This window comes from Hylobates moloch, unplaced genomic scaffold (genome assembly GCF_009828535.3).
Source record: "Hylobates moloch isolate HMO894 unplaced genomic scaffold, HMol_V3 SCAFFOLD_6, whole genome shotgun sequence".
Taxonomy (NCBI): Eukaryota; Metazoa; Chordata; class Mammalia; order Primates; family Hylobatidae; genus Hylobates; species Hylobates moloch.
Genome location: NW_026652281.1, coordinates 127,977,710 through 127,999,272, shown reverse-complemented (window position 1 = coordinate 127,999,272; position 21,563 = coordinate 127,977,710). Strand labels below are relative to the sequence as shown.

Sequence of the window (21,563 nt, the reverse complement as noted above, 5' to 3'; positions counted from 1 at the left end):
AAATAAAGAACAAAGCAAGGATGTCTTCTCTGTCATTTCTATTGATCAATATACTGGAGGTCCAAGGCAGTACAATAGCCAAAAAATGGCATTCAGTTTGGAAAAAAAGGAGTAAAACTCTATTTGCAGATGATATGCTCGTTGATATGGTTTGGCTGTGTCCCCACTCATATCTCATCTTGAATTGTAGCTCCCACAATTCCCACATGTTGTGGGAGGGACCTGGTGAGAGGTAATTGAATCATGGGAGCAGGTCATTCCTGTGCTATTCTTGTGATAAGTAAATAAGTCTCATGAGCTCTGATGGTTTTATAAAGGGGGAGTTTCCCTGCACAAGTTCTCTTCTCTTGTCTGGCACCATGTGAGATGTGCTTTTCACCTTCTGCCATGATTGTGAGGCCTCCCCAGCCATGTGGAATTGTGAGTCCATTAAATCTCTTCCTTTTGTAAATAGCAGTCTTGGGCATGTCTTTGTCAGCAGCATGAAAATGAACTAATACAGTCGTGTATGTAAAAAATTTTAGATCTTGAAAAAAATATACTAACAACTAATATTTGAGATTAGTAAGTTCTTAGGATATAAGGTCAATAGACAGAATTCCACAATAAACAATCAGAAATTGAAATTTGAAAACAATACTACCTGTAATAGCATTTAAATATGAAATATGAATAGACATAATAAAGTATGTGACAATTATAGAACACTGCTGAAAGAAATTTAGAAGGACCAAAATAGAGAAATAAATCTAGTTTATTGGTTGGAAGGCTCAATGTTATTAAGATATTAATTCTCCCCAAATTGGTCCATAGATTTAACACAATCTCTATCAAAATATCAGCCAATATTTTTTCTGTAAAATTCAATGAACTGCCTTAGCTGTCTCAGAGATTCTGGTATGTTGTATCTTTGTTTTCATTAGTTTCAAAGAACTTCTTAGTTTCTGCCATAATTTCATTATTTACCCCATAGTCATTCAGAACCATGTTAATTTTCATGGTTTTGAGTGATTTTCTTAGTCTTGACTCCTATTTTTATTATGCTGTGGTCTGAGAGGGTGTTTGGTATAATTTTGGTTCTTTTGCATTTGCCAAGGATTGTTTTATGTCAAATTATGTGGTCAGTTTTAGAGTGTGTGCCATGTGACAATGAGAAGAATGTATATTCTGTTATTTTTGGGTGGAGAGTTCTGTAGAGGTCTATCAGATCCATTTGGTCCAATGTTGAGTTTGGGTCCTAAATATCTTTGTTAATTTTCTGCCTCAATGATCTATCTAACAATATCAGTGGAGTGTTAAAGTCTCCCACTTTTATTATGTGGGAGTCTATGTCTCTTTGTAGGTCTCTAAGAACTTGCTTTTTTGTGTTGGCTGCATTTATATTTAGGATAGTTAGACCTTCTTGCTGAATTGAACCCTTTACCATTATGTAATGCCCTTCTTTGTCTTTTTAAATCTTTGCTGGCTTAAAGTCTGTGTTTTTTTTTTTTTGTTTTTTTTTTGTTTTTGTCTGAAATTAGAATTGCAATCCCTGCTTTTTTCTGGTTTTCATTTGCTTGGTAAATTTCCCTCCATCCCTTTTTTTTGAGACTATGGATGTTCATTATGTGTGATATGCTCTTGAAGACAGCATACCATTGGGTCTTTCTTTTTTATCCAGCTTGCCACTCAGTGCCTTTTAAGTGGGGGCACTTAGCCTATCTACATTCAAGGTTACTGTTGATGTGTGTCATTGTGCTCTTAGCTGGTTATTATGCTGGCTTGTTATAGTGTTACTGGTCTGTGTATTTAAGTGTGCTTTGGTGTTAGCTGGTAGAAGTCTTCCCTTTCTATAGTTAGCACTCCTTTTAAGATCTCTTGTGAGGCAGGTCTAAATCTTTCCTGGCTTGTAAGGTTTCAGCGGAGAGGTCCACTGTTAGCCTGATGAAGTTTTCTTTGTAGGCGACCTGTCATTTCTCTCTAGCTGCCTTTAACATTTTTTTTTATCATTATTTTGACCTTGAAAAACCTGACAATTATGGGTCTTGGTGATGATCTTCTTCTGCAGAATCTTGCAGGAGTTCTCTGTAGTTCCTGAATTTAATTTTTGGCCTCACTAGCAAGGTTGGGGAAGTTTTCATGGATGATAGCCTGAAATACATTTTCCAAGTTGTTTGCTTCCTCCCTTTGAGGAATGCCAATGATTCATAGATTTAGACTCTTTACATAACTCCATACTTCTTGGAGGTTTTGTTCATTCCTTTTAATTCTTTCCTATTTATTGTTGTTTGTCTCATTTCAGAGAGCCAGTCTTCAAGTTCTGAGATTCTTTCCTCTCCTTGGTCTATTCTGTTGTTATTACTTGTGATTGCATTGTGAAATTCTTGTATTGTGTTATTCAGCTCTGTCAGATCCATTAAGTTCTGTTTTATACCAGCTATTTCATCCTTCCACTCCTGTATTGTTTTATTTTGATTCTTAGTTTTCTTGGATTGGGTTTTGTTGTTCTCTTGAATCTATGATCTTTGTTCCTGTCCATATTCTGAACTTGAGATTAGTAAGTTCTTAGGATATAAGAACTGAACTGCATTTCTGTCATTTCAGCTAGCTCAACCTAATTCAGAACTCTTGTGCAGTGTTAAGAGGGGAATTCATAGCACTAAATGCCCACATCAAAACATTAGAAAGATCTGAAATTAACAACCAAACATCACAATGGAAAAAATTAGAGAAGCAAGAACAAATCCACTCCAAAGCTATCAAAAGACAAGGAATAACCAAAATCAGAGCTAAACTGAAGGAAATCAAGACACAAAAAAATCATTCAAAAGATAATAAATCTGGGAGTTGGTTTTCTTGAAAAAATTGATAAGATAGGTCACTAGCTAGACTAACAAAGAAAAAAAGAGGAAACATTGAAATAAACACAATTAGAAATGATGAGGAGAATGTTACCCCTAACCCCACAGGAATAAGAATAACCATCAGAAACTACTATGAACATCTCTATTCACACAAACTAAAATATCCTAGAAGAGATGGGTAAATTCCTAGACATATACATGCTCCCAAGATTTAACCAGGAAAAAATTGATTTCCTGAACAGACCAATAATGAGCTCTGAAATTGAATCAGTAGTAAGTAAGCCTACCAACTAAAAAAAGCCTAGGACCTCATGGATGCACAGGTGAATTCTACCATATGTACAATGAAGAGCTGGTACCATTCCTACTGAAACTATTCCAAAAAACTGAGGATGAGGGACTCCTCCCCAATTCATTCTGTAAAAACAGCATCATTCTGATACCAAAACTTGGCAGGGACACAACAAAAAAAGAAAACTTTAGGCCAATATTGATAAACATTGATGCAAAAGTCCTCAACAAAATACTTGCAAACCAAATCCAGCAGCACATCAAAAAGCTAATACACCACGATCAAGTAGGCTTCATTCCTGGGATGTGAGTTTGCTTCAACATAAGCAAATAAATAAATGTGATTCATCACATAAACGGAACTAAAGACAAAAGCCACATGATTATCTCAATAGATGAAGAAAATGCTTTCAATAAAATTCAACACCTTTTCATGTTAAAAGCTCTCCATAAAATAGATATTGAGGAAACATACCTCAAAGTACTAAGAGCCATCTATGACAAACACACAGCCAACATCATACTGCATGAGCAAAAGCTGGAGGCATTTTCCTTGAAAACTGGCACAAGACAGGATACACTCTCTCACCACTCTTCAACATAGTATTGGAAGCCCTAGCCAGAGCAATCAGGTGAAAGAAATAAAGAGCATCCAAAGAGGAAGGGAGGAAGTAAAATTATCTCTGTTTGCAGATAGCATGGTTCTATATCTAAAAAACCCCATAGTCTCAGCTCAAAAGCTTCTTTAGCTAATGAACAACTTTAGCAAGTTTCAGGATGCAAAATCAATTTACAGAAATCACCAGCATTCCTATACACCAACAACAGCCAAGCCAAGAGCCAATCAGGAAGGCAATCCCTTTCACAATTGCCATGAAAATAATAAAATACCTAAGAATACAGCTAACCAGAGAGGTGAATGATCTCTACAATGAGAATTACAAAACAGTGCTCAAAGAAGTCAGAGAAGATGCAAGCAAATGGAAAAACAACCCATGCTAATGGATAAAAATAATATCACTAAAATGGGCATACTTCCCAAACCAAATAACAGATTCAGTGCTATTCCTCTATTCCTACCTAATTACCAAGGATATTCTTCACAGAACTATTTTTTAAAATCAATTTTAAAATTCATATGGAAGCCAAAAAGATCTCAAGTAGCCAAGGCAATCCTACACAAAAAGAACAAAGCTGAAGGCATTGTTACCTGACTTCAAACTATACTACAGTGGTACAGTAACCAAAACGGCTTGTTACCAGTACAAAAACAGGCACATAGACCAATGGAACAGGATAGAGAGCCCCAAAATAAAGCTGCACACCTGGGACCATCTGATCTTCAACAAAGCTGACAAAAGCAATGGGAAAAAGACTCCCTATTCAATAAATGGTGCTGGGTTAATAAACTGGCTATCCATATGAAGAAGATTGAAGCTGGACCCCTTTCTTACACCATATACAAAAATTAACCAAAATGGATTAAAGACTTAAATGCTAAACCCAAAACTGTAAAAATTCTGGAAGAAACCTAGGCAATACCATCTTGGATATAGGAACGGGCAAAGATTTAATGACAAAGACACCAAAAGCAATCATGATGAACGTGACAGTTGACAAATGGGATCTAATTAAAGAGTTTCTGCACAGCAAAAGAAACCATCAACAGAGTAAATAGATAACCTACAGGATGCAGAAAATATTTGCAAACTATGAGTCTGACAAGTCTAATATCCAACATCAATAAGGAACTTAAACAAATTTACAAGAGAAAAACAACCCCATTTAAAAAGTGGACAAAGGACATGAATGGACACTTCAAAATAAGACATACATGTGGCCAACAATCATATTTTAAAAAGCTAAATATCACTGATCATTAGAGAAGTGCAAATCAAAACCACAATGAGATAACATACCAGTTAAAATGGCTATTACTAAAAAGCCAAAAAATTACAAATGCTGGCAAGGTTGTGGAGAAAAAAGAACATTTATACACTGTTGGTGAAAGTGTAAATTAGTTCAACTATTGTGGAAAGCAGTATGGTGATTCTTCAAACAGCTAAAAGCAAAACTACCATTCAAACCAGCAATCCCATTAGTGGGTATATACCCAGAGGAATATAAATCATTCTATTGTGAAGACATATGCATTCAAATGTTCACTGCAACTCTATTCACAATAGCAAAGACATGGAATCAACCCAAATGCCCATCAATGACAGATTGGATAAAGAAAATGTGGTACAGGGTGGAGCCAAGATGGCCAAATAGGAACAGCTCTGGTCTACAGCTCCCAGTGTGAGCGATGCAGAAGACGGGTGATTTCTGCATTTCCATCTGAGGTACCGGGTTCATCTCACTAGGGAGTGCCAAACAGTGGGTGGAGGACAGTCGGTGCAGCGCACCATGCGCGAGCCGAAGCAGGGTGAGGCATTGCCTCACTCGGAAAGCGCAAGGGATGAGGGAGTTCCCTTTCCTAGTCAAAGAAAGGGGTGACAGATGGCACCTGGAAAATCAGGTCACTCCCACCCTAATACTGCGCTTTTCCAACAGGCTTGGAAAATGGCACACCAGGAGATTGTGTCCCGCACCTGGTGCGGAGGGTCCTATGCCCACAGAGTCTCCCTGATTGCTAGCACAGCAGTCTGAGATCAAATTGCAAGGCGGCAGCGAGGCTGGGGGAGGGGCGCCCGCCATTGCCCAGGCTTGCTTAAGTAAACAAAGCAGCCAGGAAGCTCGAACTGGGTGGAGCCCACCACAGCTCAAGGAGGCCTGCCTGCCTCTGTAGGCTTCACCTCTGGGGACAGGGCACAGACAAACAAAAAGTCAGCAGGAACCTCTGCAGACTTAAATGTCCCTGTCTGAGCTTTGAAGAGAGTACTGGTTCTCCCAGCACGCAGCTGGAGATCTGAGAACAGGCAGACTGCCTCCTAAAGTGGGACCCTGACCCCCAAGCAGCCTAACTGGGAGGCACCCCCCAGTACGGACAGACTGACACCTCACTCGGCTGGATACTCCTCTGAGACAAAACTTCCAGAGGAACAATCAGACAGCTCAATTTGCGGTTCATGAAGATCTGCTGTTCTGCAGCCACTGCTGCTAACACCCAGCCAAACGGGGTCTGGAGCGACCTCTAGCAAACTCCAACAGACCTGCAGCTGAGGGTCCTGTCTGTTAGAAGGAAAACTAACAAACAGAAAAGACACCCGCACCAAAAACCCATCTGTACCTCACCATCATCAAAGACCAAAAGCAGAAAAAACTACAAAGATGCGGAGAAAACAGAGCAGAAAAACTGGAAATTCTAAAAAGCAGAGCACCTCTCTTCCTCCAAAGGAATGCAATTCCTCACCAGCAAAGGAACAAAGCTGGATGGAGAATGACTTTGACGAGTTGAGAGAAGAAGGCTTCAGACGATCAAACTAATCTGAGCTACAGGAGGAAATTCAAACCAACGGCAAAGAAGTTAAAAACTTTGAAAAAAAATTAGGCGAATGTTTAACTAAAATAACCCATGCAGAGAAGTGCTTAAAGGAGCTGATGGAGCTCAAAGCCAAGTTTCGAGAACTATGTGAAGACTGCAGAAGGCTCAGTAGCCGATGCGATCGACTGGAAGAAAGGGTATCAGTGATGGAAGATGAAATGAATGAAATGAAGAGAGAAGGGAAGTTTAGAGAAAAAAGAATAAAAAGAAACGAACAAACCCTCCAAGAAATATGGGACTATGTGAAAAGACCAAACATACGTCTGATTGGTGTACCTGAAAGCGACGGGGAGAATGGAACCAAGTTGGAAAACACTCTGCAAGATATTATCCAGGAGAACTTCCCCAATCTAGCAAGGCAGGCCAACATTCAGATACAGGAAATACAGAGAACACCACAAAGATACTCCTCGAGAAGAGCAACTCCAAGACACATAATTGTCAGATTCACCAAAGTTGAAATGAGGGAAAAAATAGTAAGGGCAGCCAGAGAGAAAGGTCAGGTTACCCACAAAGGGAAGCCCATCAGACTAACAGCTGATCTCTCAGCAGAAACTCTACAAGCCAGAAGAGAGTGAGGGCCGATATTCAACATTCTTAAAGAAAAGAATTTTCAACCCAGAATTTCATATCCAGCCAAACTAAGCTTCATAAGTGAAGGAGAAATAAAATACTTTACAGACAAGCAAATGCTGAGAGATTTTGTCACCACCAGGCCTGCCCTACAAGAGCTCCTGAAGGAAACACTAAACGTGGAAAGGAACGACCGGTACCAGCCACTGCAAAAACATGCCAAATTGTAAAGACCATCGAGGCTAGGAAGAAACCGCATCAACTAACGAGCAAAATAACCAACTAACATCATAATGACAGGATCAAATTCACACATAACAATATTAACTTTAAATGTAAATGGGCTAAATGCTCCAATTAAAAGACACAGACTGGCAAACTGGATAAGGAGTCAAGACCCATCAGTGTGCTATATTCAGGAAACCCATCTCACGTGCAGAGACACACATAGACTCAAAATAAAGGGATGGAGGAAGATCTACCAAGCAAATGGAAAACAAATGCAGGGGTTGCAATCCTAGTCTCTGATAAAATAGACTTTAAACCAACAAAGATCAAAAGAGACAAAGAAGGCCATTACATAATGGTAAAGGGATCGATTCTACAAGAAGAGCTAACTATCCTGAATATATATGCACCCAACACAGGAGCACCCAGATTCATAAAGCAAGTCCTGAGTGACCTACAAAGAGACTTAGACTCCCACACAATAATAATGGGAGATTTTAACACCCCACTGTCAACATTAGACAGATCAATGAGACAGAAAGTTAACAAGCATACCCAGGAATTGAACTCAGCTCTGCACCAAGCAGACCTAATAGACACCTACAGAACTCTCCACCCCAAATCAACAGAATATACATTTTTTTCAGCACCACACCACACCTATTCCAAAATTGACCACATAGTTGGAAGTAAAGCTCTCCTCAGCAAATGTAAAAGAACAGAAATTATAACAAACTGTCTCTCAGATCACAGTGCAATCAAACTAGAACTCAGGATGAAGAAACTCACTCAAAACCGCTCAACTACATGGAAACTGAACACCCTGCTCCTGAATGACTACTGGGTACATAACAAAATGAAGGCAGAAATAAAGATGTTCTTTGAAACCAATGAGAACAAAGACACAACATACCAGAATCTCTGGGACACATTCAAAGCAGTGTGTAGAGGGAAATTTATAGCACTAAATGCCCACAAGAGAAAGCAGGAAAGATCCAAAATTGATACCCTAACATCACAATTAAAAGAACTAGAAAAGCAAGAGCAAGCACATTCAAAAGCTAGCAGAAGGCAAGAAATAACTAAAATCAGAGCAGAACTGAAGGAGATAGAGACACAAGAAACCCTTCAAAAAATTAATGAATCCAGGAGCTGGTTTTTTGAAAAGATCAACAAAATTGATAAACTGCTAGCAAGACTAATAAAGAAGAAAAGAGAGAAGAATCAAATAGATGCAATAAAAAATGATAAAGGGGATATCACCACCGATCCTACAGAAATACAATCTACCATCACAGAATACTACAAACACCTCTATGCAAATAAACTAGAAAATCTAGAAGAAATGGATAAATTCCTCGACAAATACACCCTCCCAAGACTAAACCAGGAAGAAGTTGAATCTCTGAATAGACCAATAACAGGCTCTGAAATTGTGGCAATAATCAATAGCTTACCAACCAAAAAGAGACCAGGACCTGATGGATTCACAGCCGAATTCTACCAGAGGTACAAGGAGGAACTGGTACCATTCCTTCTGAAACTATTTCAATCGATAGAAAAAGAGGGAATCCTCCCTAACACATTTTATGAGACCAGCATCATCCTGATACCAAAGCCTGGCAGAGACATAACCAAAAAAGAGAATTTCAGACCAATATCCTTGATGAACATTGATGCGAAAATCCTCAATAAAATACTGGCAAACCGAATCCAGCAGCACATCAAAAAGCTTATCCACCATGATCAAGTGGGCTTCATCCCTGGGATGCAAGGCTGGTTCAACATATGCAAATCTCATGTAATCCAGCATATAAACAGAACCAAAGACAAAAACCACATGATTTTCTCAATAGATGCAGAAAAGGCCTTTGACAAAATTCAATAATCCTTCATGCTAAAAACTCTCAATAAATTAGGTATTGATGGGACATATCTCAATATAATAAGAGCTATCTATGAGAAGCCCACAGCCAATATCATACTGAATGGGCAAAAACTGGAAGCATTCCCTTTGAAAACTGGCACAAGACAGGGATGCCCTCTCTCACCACTCCTATTCAACATATTGTTGGAAGTTCTGGCCAGGGCAATCAGGCAGGAGAAGGAAATAAAGGGTATTCAATTAGGAAAAGAGGAAGTCAAACTGCCCCTGTTTGCAGATGACATGATTGTATATCTAGAAAACCCCATTGTCTCAGCCCAAAATCTCAAGCTGATAAGCAACTTCGGCAAAGTCTCAGGATACAAAATCAATGTACAAAAATCACAAGCATTCTTGTACACCAATCACAGACAAACAGAGAGCCAAATCATGAGTGAACTCCCATTCATAATTGCTTCAAAGAGAATAAAATACCTAGGAATCCAACTTACAAGGGACGTGAAGGACCTCTTCAAGGAGAACTACAAACCACTGCTCAATGAAATAAAAGAGGATACAAACAAATGGAAGAACAATCCATGCTCATGGGTTGGAAGAATCAATATCGTGAAAATGGCCATACTACCCAAGGTAATTTATAGATTCAATGCCATCCCCATCAAGCTACCAAAGACTTTCTTCACAGAATTGGAAAAAACTACTTTAAAGTTCATATGGAACCAAAAAAGAGCCTGCATCGCCAAGTCAATCCTAAGCCAAAAGAACAAAACTGGAGGCATCACACTACCTGACTTCAAACTATACTACCAGGCTACAGTAACCAAAACACCATGGTACTGGTACCAAAACAGAGACATAGATCAATGGAACAGAACAGAGCCTTCAGAAATAATGCCACATACCTACAACTATCTGATCTTTGACAAACCTGACAAAAACAAGCAGTCGGAAAAGGATTCCCTATTTAATAAATGGTTCTGGGAAAACTGGCTAGCCATATGGAGAAAGCTGAAACTGGATCCCTTCCTTACACCTTATACAAAAATTAATTCAAGATGGATTAAAGACTTACATGTTAGACCTAAAACCATAAAAACCCTAGAAGAAAACCTAGGCAATACCATTCAGGACACAGGCATGGGCAAGGACTTCATGTCTAAAACACCAAAAGCAATGGCAACAAAAGCCAAAATTGACAAATGGGATCTAATTAAACTAAAGAGCTTCTGCACAGCAAAAGAAACTACCATCAGAGTGAACAGGCAACCTACAAAATGGGAGACAATTTTCACAACCTACTCATCTGACAAAGGGCTAATATCCAGAATCTACAATGAACTCAAACAAATTTACAAGGAAAAAACAAACAACCCCATCAAAAAGTGGGCGAAGGACATGAACAGAAACTTCTCAAAAGAAGACATTTATGCAGCCAAAACACACATGAAAAAATGCTCATCATCACTGGCCATCAGAGAGATGCAAATCAAAACCACAATGAGATACCATCTCACACCAGTTAGAATGGCCATCATTAAAAAGTCAGGAAACAACAGGTGCTGGAGAGGATGTGGAGAAATAGGAACACTTTGACACTGTTGGTGGGACTGTAAACTAGTTCAACCATTGTGGAAGTCAGTGTGGCGATTCCTCAGGGATCTAGAACTAGAAATACCATTTGACCCAGCCATCCCATTACTGGGTATATACCCAAAGGACTATAAATCATGCTGCTATAAAGACACATGCACACGTATGTTTATTGTGGCACTATTCACAATAGCAAAGAGTTGGAACCAACCCAAATGTCCAACAATGATAGACTGGATTAAGAAAATCTGGCACATATACACCATGGAATACTATGCAGCCATAAAAAATGATGATTTCAAGTCCTTTGTAGGGACATGGATGAAACTGGAAACCATCATTCTCGGTAAACTATCACAAGGACAAAAAACCAAACACCGCATGTTCTTACTCATAGATGGGAATTGAACAATGAGAACACATGGACACAGGATGGGGAACATCACACACCGGGGACTATTGTGGGGTGGGGCGAGGAGGGAGGGACAGCATTAGGAGATATACCTAATGCTAAATGATGAGTTAATGGATGTAGCACACCAACATGGCACATGGATACATATGTAACAAACCTGCACATTGTGCACACGTACCCTAAAACTTAAAGTATAATAATAATAAATAATAATTATTATGTTGGGTAATAAAAAAAGAATTGAATATGAAAAATGCAACCTACTTTATATTTTTAAATCATAGTTCAAATTATTCCCATGAGAACTTTGTCTCTTGAAAAAGGATCTTCATATTATTTAAAGTTATAAAGCAATAGCATTATTTGGAAACCTTTTTTAATATCTATAATATTTTCACTTCTCCTTTGTATCATTTCCACCTATATATTTAAAGTTACAGTCTCGCTTCTAATGGTTTCTATCAGATATTTCTTGTCCAGGGTTATTGGATTATATATACTTATTTACAAAAAGACAATGATTATGTCCTGTCTGCAGAATTTCAGAACATGGCACTCATCTATATAACATGTCATTGCAAAGGGTACCCATATCAAGCAGCAGGTGAATTTTCCAACCTCTTCAAAATACTTCCCAAGGGTTGTTTTATTCTTTTCTTTTCTTTTTTGAGTCAGAGTCTCACTCTGTCGCCCAGGCTAGGGTGCAGTGGCGCAATCTCAGCTCACTGCCAGCTCCGCCTCCCAGGTTCATGCCATTCTTCTGCCTCAGCCTCCCAAGTAGCTGAGACTACAGGTGCCTGCCACCACACCTGGCTAAATTTTTTGTATTTTTTTAGTAGAGATAGGGTTTCATCATGTTAACCAGGATGATCTCGATCTTCTGACCTCATGATCCACCCGCCTCGGCCTCCCAAAGTGCTGGGATTACAGGTGTGAGCCACTACACCGACCCTGTTTTATTCTTATTTTTAGAGACAGAGTCTTGCTATATTGCCCAAGCTGGTCTACAACTACTGGGGATAAGGTGATCTTCCTGCCTCAGCCTCCTAAGATGGTAGGACTAAGATATGCATCACTAAGCCCCCTAATTGTTTTTTAGAGAAGTAGTCTCACTATGTTGCTCAGGCTGTTCTTGAACTCCTGCCTCAGCTTCTCAAAATGCTGAGATTATAGGCACAAGCCAGTGTGCCCAGCAAGAGCTTTTAAATCCTGTCTAAAATCAGAGTATGCCAGTGCTATGGAATAACCAAATATGCTGTTTTGTCCTCCTCTTCTCCCTAAATGTAGTTACTGTCACACCCTGCAGGTGTGCTATCAGCTACTTTTAAGATATTCCTTGTGTTTGCCATGGCCCTCAACAGTCTGGTCAAAATACCTGCTACAGGAATTCCCAGACAGGACAGTGAAAATGACATGATCTTTCTCAGAAACTGAACTGCTTTGGACTGGAATCAGAGACTTAAAACACCATGGAGACTCAGAATCACAGAATCATGGAATCTTGGTGCTTAATGTGCAAGGGAGTCACAATATGATTTCTTTCTTTTACCTGAAGTTAAAAAGACATCCTCCTCTGGTAATGGAGAACATTTTACCTCATATATACCCTTAGTTTAGAAATGCAGTATATTTCAAATGGAGGACAAACATGTCAATATATGTTGGTTGCTGATATTTAAATAAAAATAATTATTATATATTCCTGGTGAATTTTCCTTCTTTATTACCAGTAAGCGTTTCCTTGTCATGAAGTCTACTTTGTCCGATATAAATATAACTGTACCAACCCTCTTTTAATTAGTGTATGAGTGATGTACTTTTTTCATCCTTTTATGTACAAAATTTCTAAATTCTTATAATTAAATTGTATGTCAAATATAAGCATATAGTTTCTTTAATGTCACTAATAATCTTTGCCATTTGTGTAGTAGTTTGTCCATTAACATTTAATGACAGTATGATGAATTTGGGTTTAAGTCTACTATCTTAACATCTTTTATTGACTTTTTCTGCCTGTTTTGTGTTCTTTCTAGTCTTGCTTTGAAGTGTAACGAATATTTTTTAGTATTCCATTTTTCTCTTAGCTTGTTAGTTATGCATTCTATTTATTCTCTTATGCTTACCCTAGAAATACAATGTGTAATTTATATCTTTTCAGCTGTAATAAAAATCAATACTTTTACCTCTTCCTGGTCAGATATAGAATCTTATCTCCATTTCCTTTCTCCAAGTTTATGTTTTATTGTTGTGTATTTTAGTTATTTTGATTTGCATGTACATATATGCATATAAACATATATAATGCATTTATATATATGTAGACATTAAGTCCCATAAGATGTTATTATTTCATTAAAAACATATTACTTTAGCTTTACTAATATATTTGGCTTTTCTGTTGCCTTTATTTTCCCTGAATCTGAAAGTGTCCTTGTGAGATCATTTTGCTCCTGCCTTAAGAACACCCTGTAGTGTTTGCTTTAGTGTAGGTCTGCTGGTGATGAGTTCTTCAGTTTCTGGCTGTCTCTAAGTGTCTTCACATCACTTCCACATTTGAAGAATTTTGTTTTTATGAATTTAGGATTTTAGGTTTGAAGTGATTTTGTCTCCACAGTTTGAATGTATCATTCTATTGTCTCCTGGATTTCTTTAAGTTCAATGAGTTCTTAAGTTCTTATTGTTTTTCTCTTGGAGTGAATGTGGCTTTTCTTTTCCTCTGGTTCCTGTTAAGATTTGAGGCTGATCTGTTTCTTGTCCTCTCTACTATCTAGGGCATCCCTTCATCCAAAGCCTGGGGTCTTTACCACAGCCTCTCCTCCTCAGCAGGCTCTGAACTCCAGGTTTTGTCCCCTCTGTTCTGTGAGTCTGTTGCTAGCTCTGCTCAGATTTTCAGGCTCTCAACCATTGCTTGCAAAATTGAAAATCCTCACAGGTAAAAAGTAGCTTCAAATATGAGACTCAGTTATTTTGGCTTATAACTCCTCTCCACCTGTAAACATTTCTTTTTTCTTTAATCGGCTTTTCTTAGTGGGAGGGTTAATGTCAAATAACAGCCCATCAGGCTGGACACAGTGGCTCACACCTGTAATCCCAGAATTTTGGGAGGCTGAGCCAGGCAGATCAGCTGAGGCAGGAGTTCGAGAACAGCCTGGCCAACATGTGAAACCCCATCTCTACTAAAAATACAAAAATTAGTCAGGCATGGTGGTGGGTGCCTGTAATCCCAGCTACTTGGGAGACTGAGGCAGGAGAATCGCTTGAACCTGGGAGGGGGAGGTTGCAGGGAGCTGAGATTGCATCATTGCACTCCAGCCTCGGTGACAAAAGTGGGACTCCACCTCAAAAAATAAATAAATAAATAAATAAAAATAACAGCCCATCACTGAAGCAGATTAAAGTCCCAGTGTCCTTAAGGCTGAAATACAGCCTGAATTGGAGGCAACTGCTGGGCCAAAATGTGAATTATTTATTTAGGAAGGAGAGCTGGAGTTAGGCTTAGTTATGAAAGAGTTTGAAGTATTGAATATTGTGGGCAGAAGGAATGAGGAGAGAACCACACAGCAAGATCAAATCTGCTCTTGACTTTTAAAATCTTGTTCCTTATTCATGTACTTCTTCCTTTTATTTTTTCTAAATCAAGACAATCATTCATACAGATTTATGGCTGCAATATAGTATCATAATTTTACTCTTTATGATTAAGAAGCAGATTCTAATAGGAAAATAAACATTCATCCCTTGAATCAAGACCTGTACAATTCCTGGTTTCACAATATAGATCTCTATGGTAGTGGGTGACATAACAAATATACTTTCCTTGATCATATTGCTCATTATAAGTTAATGAGAACTCTTTTCCTGTCATAAATATCTTGTATCAACAAAGACTTTGTTCCATTTAGTATGTGATGAAGTAGTTAACTTCTCAATAATACCCTCACTAAGAATAACTTGAAAACCATATATTTTACAAAGTCATGTTATACATTAAAAGATTAAGACCCTTAGAAGTAATGAGGACTAAAAGGAGCACAATTTCAAGGAGAGAGAAATTTTCATAAATAAGCTCAAGATCTACAGCTTTCCCTGAATGTATTTAGTGATTTGGGGATAGGGCAAGAAGCTGAAACTCAAGCTGGGCTCAGGAAGAGGGCACTATGGGGGACAGAGAAACCAGAATTATCAGCAGTTGCTTGGGTCTCAGGTGATAAAACAATGACCTGAGGCATCTGAGAAAGAGAGCCAGCCTTCCATTCAAGATATTTACCAAATTCTGGGGCTGGGTAGAGGCTAGTTTAAAAGTTAAGTTGAAAACTTATAGCAAGTAAAGTAGAAATTATGAATTCTCCTGGAGCTAAGGAGACATACCACCAAGCTATGGAGGGAAAGCTCTGGAGGACCACATTCTAGGAATACGTGTGATGAGAGGTAAAGTGATGATGCCTGGTGAATAAGTAAATTAAGTTTAAGAGGGTGGATGAGTTAGGGAGAGCTGGTAGTGTGTGAAAAACCTGGCAAGCAGACTTTTATTAGATTGGTGCCAAAGTAATCGCAGTTTTTGCCATTTAAAATTAATTAAGCCAGGCACAGAAAGACAAATACTGTATGATTTCACATATATGTGGAATCTAAAAACATTGAACTCATAGAAGCAGAGAGTAGAATGGTAGTTTCCAGGGACTGTGAAGGGAAAGATGGAGGAGATGTTGGTCTAAGGATATAAAATCTAAGGATGTCAAAGGATACATCATCACTTTAACTCTCATCACACGTATTCCTAGAATGTGGTCCTCCAGAGCTTTCCCTCCATAGCTTGGTGATATGTCTCCTTAGCTCCAGAAGAATTCATAATTTCTACTTTACTTGCTGTGAGTTTTCAACTTAACTCTTTGCCATTTAAAAGTAATGGCAAAAACCGCGATTACTCTGGCACCAACCTACAGAACTACAAGCATCGTAGAATCATTTTTTTTTATTTTGCTAGACAAAGAGTGATGGGATTTGAAGAGGTTATCAGAGAGCTGACTACAAGGGATGTTGAATGATATAATAATGTAGTGATTTTCAAGAATAAAATACATTAACTATAGTTTGCTTGAACTTTTTCTCCTGACATTTTGTATCCTTAGACCAACATCTCCCCCATCTTTCTCCTCACAGTCCCTGGAAACTACCGTTCTACTCTCTGCTTCTATGAGTTCAATGTTTTTAGATTTCACATACACGTGAAATCATAGAGTATTTGTCTTTCTCTGCCTGGCTTAATTCACTTAACATTAAATCCTCCAGATTCCTCCATGTTGTTGTAAATGACAGGATTTCCTTCTCTTTAAAGGCTGAATAATATTCCATTACATACATATACACCACATTTCCTTTATCCATTAAACTGCTGAGTGACACTTAGCTTGATTCCACATCTTGGTTATTGTGAATAATGCTGCAATGAACATGAGGTGTAGATATCTCTTTGATATACCAATTTTATTTTCTTTGGACATATGCCCAATAGTTGGATTGCTGGATCATTTGGTACTTCTATTTTTAATTTTTTTTTAGGAACCCTATACATTTTCCATAATGGCTGGACCAGCTTACATCACCACCAACAGTTACCTTTTCTTAACATCCTTGCCAACACTTGTTATCTTTTGTCTTTTTTATAATGGCCATTATAACAGGTGTGAAGTGATATCTCATTGTGGTTTTAATCTGAATTTCTCTGATTAGTTATGGTCAGCACTTTTTCATATACCTGCTTGCCATTCGTATACCTTCTTTTTAGAAGTGTTATTCAGGTCCTTTGTCCTTTGTTCTCTAGCACCCTGTGTTCCTGGGCAGCTACATCACTCTTGACAGGTCAGGTGGCCACAGCACCCCAGAATGTTGTTCTGGCAGAAGGAAAAAGCATCCATCTTGGGTTGCAGTCAGGTTCAGAGTGAGTCTGCAATTTGTCTATTTTTAATTTGGGTTATTTGTTTTCTTACTATCGAGCCATTTTACTTCCCCTATATATTTTATATATTAAGCCCTTATCAGATGTATGGCTTGAAAATATTTTCCACACTCTGTAGGTTGTTTTCTTTGCAGTGCAGAGGTTTTTACTTTAATGTAATCACACAAGCCTATTATTGCTCTTGTTGCCTGTGATTTTTGGGGTCATATTCCAAAAATCTTTGCCCAGACCAGTGTCATAGAGCTTTTCTCTTATGTTTTTTTTGATAGTTTTCTGTTTCAGGTCTTACATTTAAGTCTTTAATCCATTTTGAGTTAACTTTTTTAATATAATGTGAGATAAAGATCTAATTTTAGTCTTCTGCATGTGGAGAGCCAGTTTTCCCAACACCATTTATTGAAGAGACTGTCCTTTTCCATGTGTGTTCTTGGAAACTCTGCCAAAAATCAATTGATTGTAAATGTGATTTATTTGAGGGCTCTTTATTTCATTTCATTTGTCTGTGTGCTTGTTTTATGCCAGTTCCATGCTGTTTTGATTACTATAGCTTTGGAGTAGATTTTGAAATCAGATAGTTTGATACCTCTAGGTTTTTTTGCTTGTCTTGGTTTTTGATCAAGATTTCTTTGGGTATTTGGGGTCTTTTGATGCTGCATAGAATTTTAGGTTTGTTTTGTCTATTTCTGTGAAAAGTGGAATTTTGTCTATTTCTATGGAATTTTGATGGAAATTGTATTGAATCTATAAATCACTTTTGGTAGTATGAACATTTTAACATTAATTCTTCCAATTCATGAACATGGCATATTCTCTACTTATTTGCATCATCCTCAATTTCTTTCATCAATGTTTTGTAATTTTCAGTGTACAGGTCTTTTATCTCCTTTGTAGCTATTGTAAATAGAATTTTTTAAATTTCTTCTTTTAGCTAGCCACTATTAGTGTGCAGAAATGCTACTGATTTTTGTATGATTTTTGATTGTGTATCCTGCAATTTTACTGAATTTATTTTTCTAACAGTTTTCTGTTGGAGTCTTTTAATATTTTCTACATACAATATCATGTGTCTGCAAACAGGCACACTTTAACTTATTTCTTTTCAATTTGGATGCCTTTTTTTTTTCTTTTGCCTAATTACTGTCTAGGATTTCCAGTACATGAATAGAGGTGGAAAATTTGGGCATCCCTGTCTTGTCCCTGATCTTAAAGGGAAAGATTTCCAGTTTTCACCATTGAGTGTGAAATTAGCTATGGATTTGTTATACATGGTATTTACTTTGCTGAGGTGTTCCATCCACACCTAATTTTTTTAGTTTTCCTTATGAAAAATATTTAATTTTATCAAATGCTTTTTCTGAATCTATTGATATGATTATATGGCTTTTGTCCTTCATTCTGTTAATGTGATATATCACATTTATAGATTTGCGTATATTGAACCATCTTTGTATTCCTGGAATAAACTCCACTTGGTGGTGGTGAGCGATCCATTTAATATTCTGTTACATTTGATTTCATGGTATTTTGTTGAGGATTTTTGCATCTATATTCATCAGGGATATTAGCTTACAGTTTTCTTTTCTTGTAGTGTCTTTATCTGGATTTGGTTTCAGAGTAACTCTGACCCTATAAAATCAGTTTGGAAGTATTCCTTCTTTAACTTTTTTTGAAGAGTTTGAGAAGAATTGGTACTATTTCTTTACATACTTTGTAGAATTTAGTAATGAAGCCATCAGGTCCTGGGCTTTTCTTTGGTGGCAGAATTTTTCTTACTACTTTCATCTCCTTACTTATTATTGGTCTTTTCAGATTTTATATTTCTGCATGATTCAGTCTTGGTAGGTTGTATGGGTCTAGGAATTTATTCACTTCTTGTGGGTTATTAAATTTGATGGCCTATAATTGTTCATAGTAGTCTCTTACAACTCTTTGTATTTCAATTGTAATGTATTTCGGATATTACAACTCATTTCTGATTTTGTCTTCTTGCTTTTTTTCTTAGTCTAGCTAAGGGTTTGTCAATTTGTTTATCAAGAAACAAATGTAGTTTATTTGATCTTTCTATTGTTTGTCTTGTTTCTATTTTATTTATTTCAGCTCTGATCTTTATTATTTCCTTCTTTCTACTAACTCTGGGCTTCGTTTTTCTTATTTTTTTAGTTCCTTGAGGTATAATATTACATTGTTTATTTGAGATCTTTATTTATCTGTGGTGTAGGCATTTATTGCTATAAACTTTTCTTTTAGAACTGCTTTTGCATAAGTGCACAATAGAGTATTATTTAGAAAAAGAACTGCTTTTCCTGCATTTCTTATATTTTGATATATTTTGTTTCCACTGTAATTTGTCTGAAGATATTTTTTAGTTTTCCTTTAAATTTATTCATTGATCCATTGGTTGTTAGCATGCTGTTTAATTTCCATGAAATACATAGAAATTCCCAAAATTCCATTATTGATTTCTAGTTTCATACCATTGTGGTTGGAAAAGATACTTGATATAATTTTAATCCTTTTGTATTTGTTATTTCTTGTTTTGTGAACTAACACATGATCTATATTGGAGAATATTCTATGTACACTTGAAAAGAATGTATATTCTGCTGCTTTTGGATGAAATTTTCTGTATATGTCTGTCAGGTCCCTTTGGTCTAAAGTGTAGTTTAAGTCTGATGTTTCCTTATTGATTTTCTGTCTGGATTATCTGTCTATTGTTGAAGCTGTGGTAGAGAAGTCCCTTACTATTTTTGTATTGCAATCTATATATTCCCTCAGATCTATTCATATTTGCTCCATTCATCTAAGTGCTCAGATGTTGGTTGCATATGTATTCACAATTGTTCTATCTTCTTGATGAATTGATTCCCTTACATAGCAACTTTCTTTGTCTCTTTTTGAAGTTTTGACTTAAAGTTTGTTTTATCTGATGTAAGTATAGGTACTCCTGCTCTTTTTTTTATTGGTTTTTATTTACATGGTTTATCCTTTTTATCCTTTCACTTTCTTTCCATATGACTTTCAGTTATAAAGTTGAAGTGAGTCTCTTTTAGCAGCATATAGTTGGGTCACTTAAAAAAATCATTTATTCACTCTCTTTTGATTGAAGAATTTGATCTATTTACATTCAAGATAATTATTGATAAGTAAGAAGTTAGTACTATCATTTTGTTAATTATTTTCTGGTTGTTCTGTAGATTCTTTGTTCCTTTCTTCCTCTCTTGCTATCTTTTTTAGTGGTTAGGTGATTTTCTCTACAGCATACATTGATTCTATTTCTTTTCTTTTTCTTCTCTTTTTTTTGAGACAGGGCCTCATTCTGTCACCTAGAGTTCAGTCTCATGATCATGACTAGAGTTCAGTGTCATGATCACGACTCACTGCAGCCTCGACTTCTCAGACTCAGGTGAGTCTCCCACCTCAGCCTCCTGAGCAGCTGCGACTACAGGTGGGTGCCACCACACCTGTGTAATTTTTGTATTTTTTGCAGAGACAGTCTTTCATTATGTTTCTCAGACAGCCAATAACTCCCGGGCTCAAGTGATCCAGGCCACCTCAGCCTCCCAAAGTGCTGGGATTACAAGGTGAGCCACTGTGCCTCACTGATTCCTTACATTTTATCTTTTGTGTAAATAATATAGGTTTTTGCTTTGTGGTTTTCCTGAGGCTTATATAAAATATCTTACACTGATTATGCTATTTTAACTGGATAGCAACTTATCTTAGATCACATTAAAAAACTCTAATCTTTTACTGCCCCTCTCCCACATGTTGTTCTTGATATCACTATTTACATCTTTTTGTATTATGTAGTCCTTAAATTATTGCAGTGATTATATTGCTATTATTATTTTTAATAATTTTATCTTTTAACTTTTATACTAAAGATATAGGTGATTCACACACCACCATGACAGTATTAGGGCATTTTGAATTCTATTGTGTTTTCACTTTCACTAGTTTTTTTATACTTTCGTATGTTTTTATGTTACTAATTAGTGTCCTTTTCCTTTAGCTTGAATAACTCCCTTTAGCATTTTTTTGTAACATGGGTCTGGTGATGATAAACTCCCTCAGCTTTTGTTTGTCTGGGAAAGCCATTATCTCTTCTTTGTTTCTCAAGGATAGTTTGGCAAATTTTCACCTGCAGCACTTTAAATATATCATCCCACTCTTTCCTGGCCTGTAATTGGACCTCCTTTATCTGTTATATGCTTCTTTTCTCTTGCTTTCAAAATTCTCTTTAATTTTTGACAGTTTGATTATAATATATCTTGGTGTCATCTTGTTTGAATTGA

The 21,563-nt window shown here is 37.1% G+C and overlaps 1 protein-coding gene and 1 non-coding gene across 2 annotated transcripts in view; both read right to left on the bottom strand.

Moving 5' to 3' along the window:
* LOC131383746 (uncharacterized) overlaps positions 1-21,563 on the bottom strand; it is a 41,451-nt gene that overhangs the window by 5,268 nt on the left and 14,620 nt on the right. The gene's annotated exons all lie outside the window — the stretch shown is intronic.
* On the bottom strand, positions 17,136-17,260 carry LOC116472092 (small nucleolar RNA SNORA77). Its single transcript, XR_004249000.1, has one exon. It is a non-coding gene; the product is annotated as a small nucleolar RNA SNORA77 (small nucleolar RNA).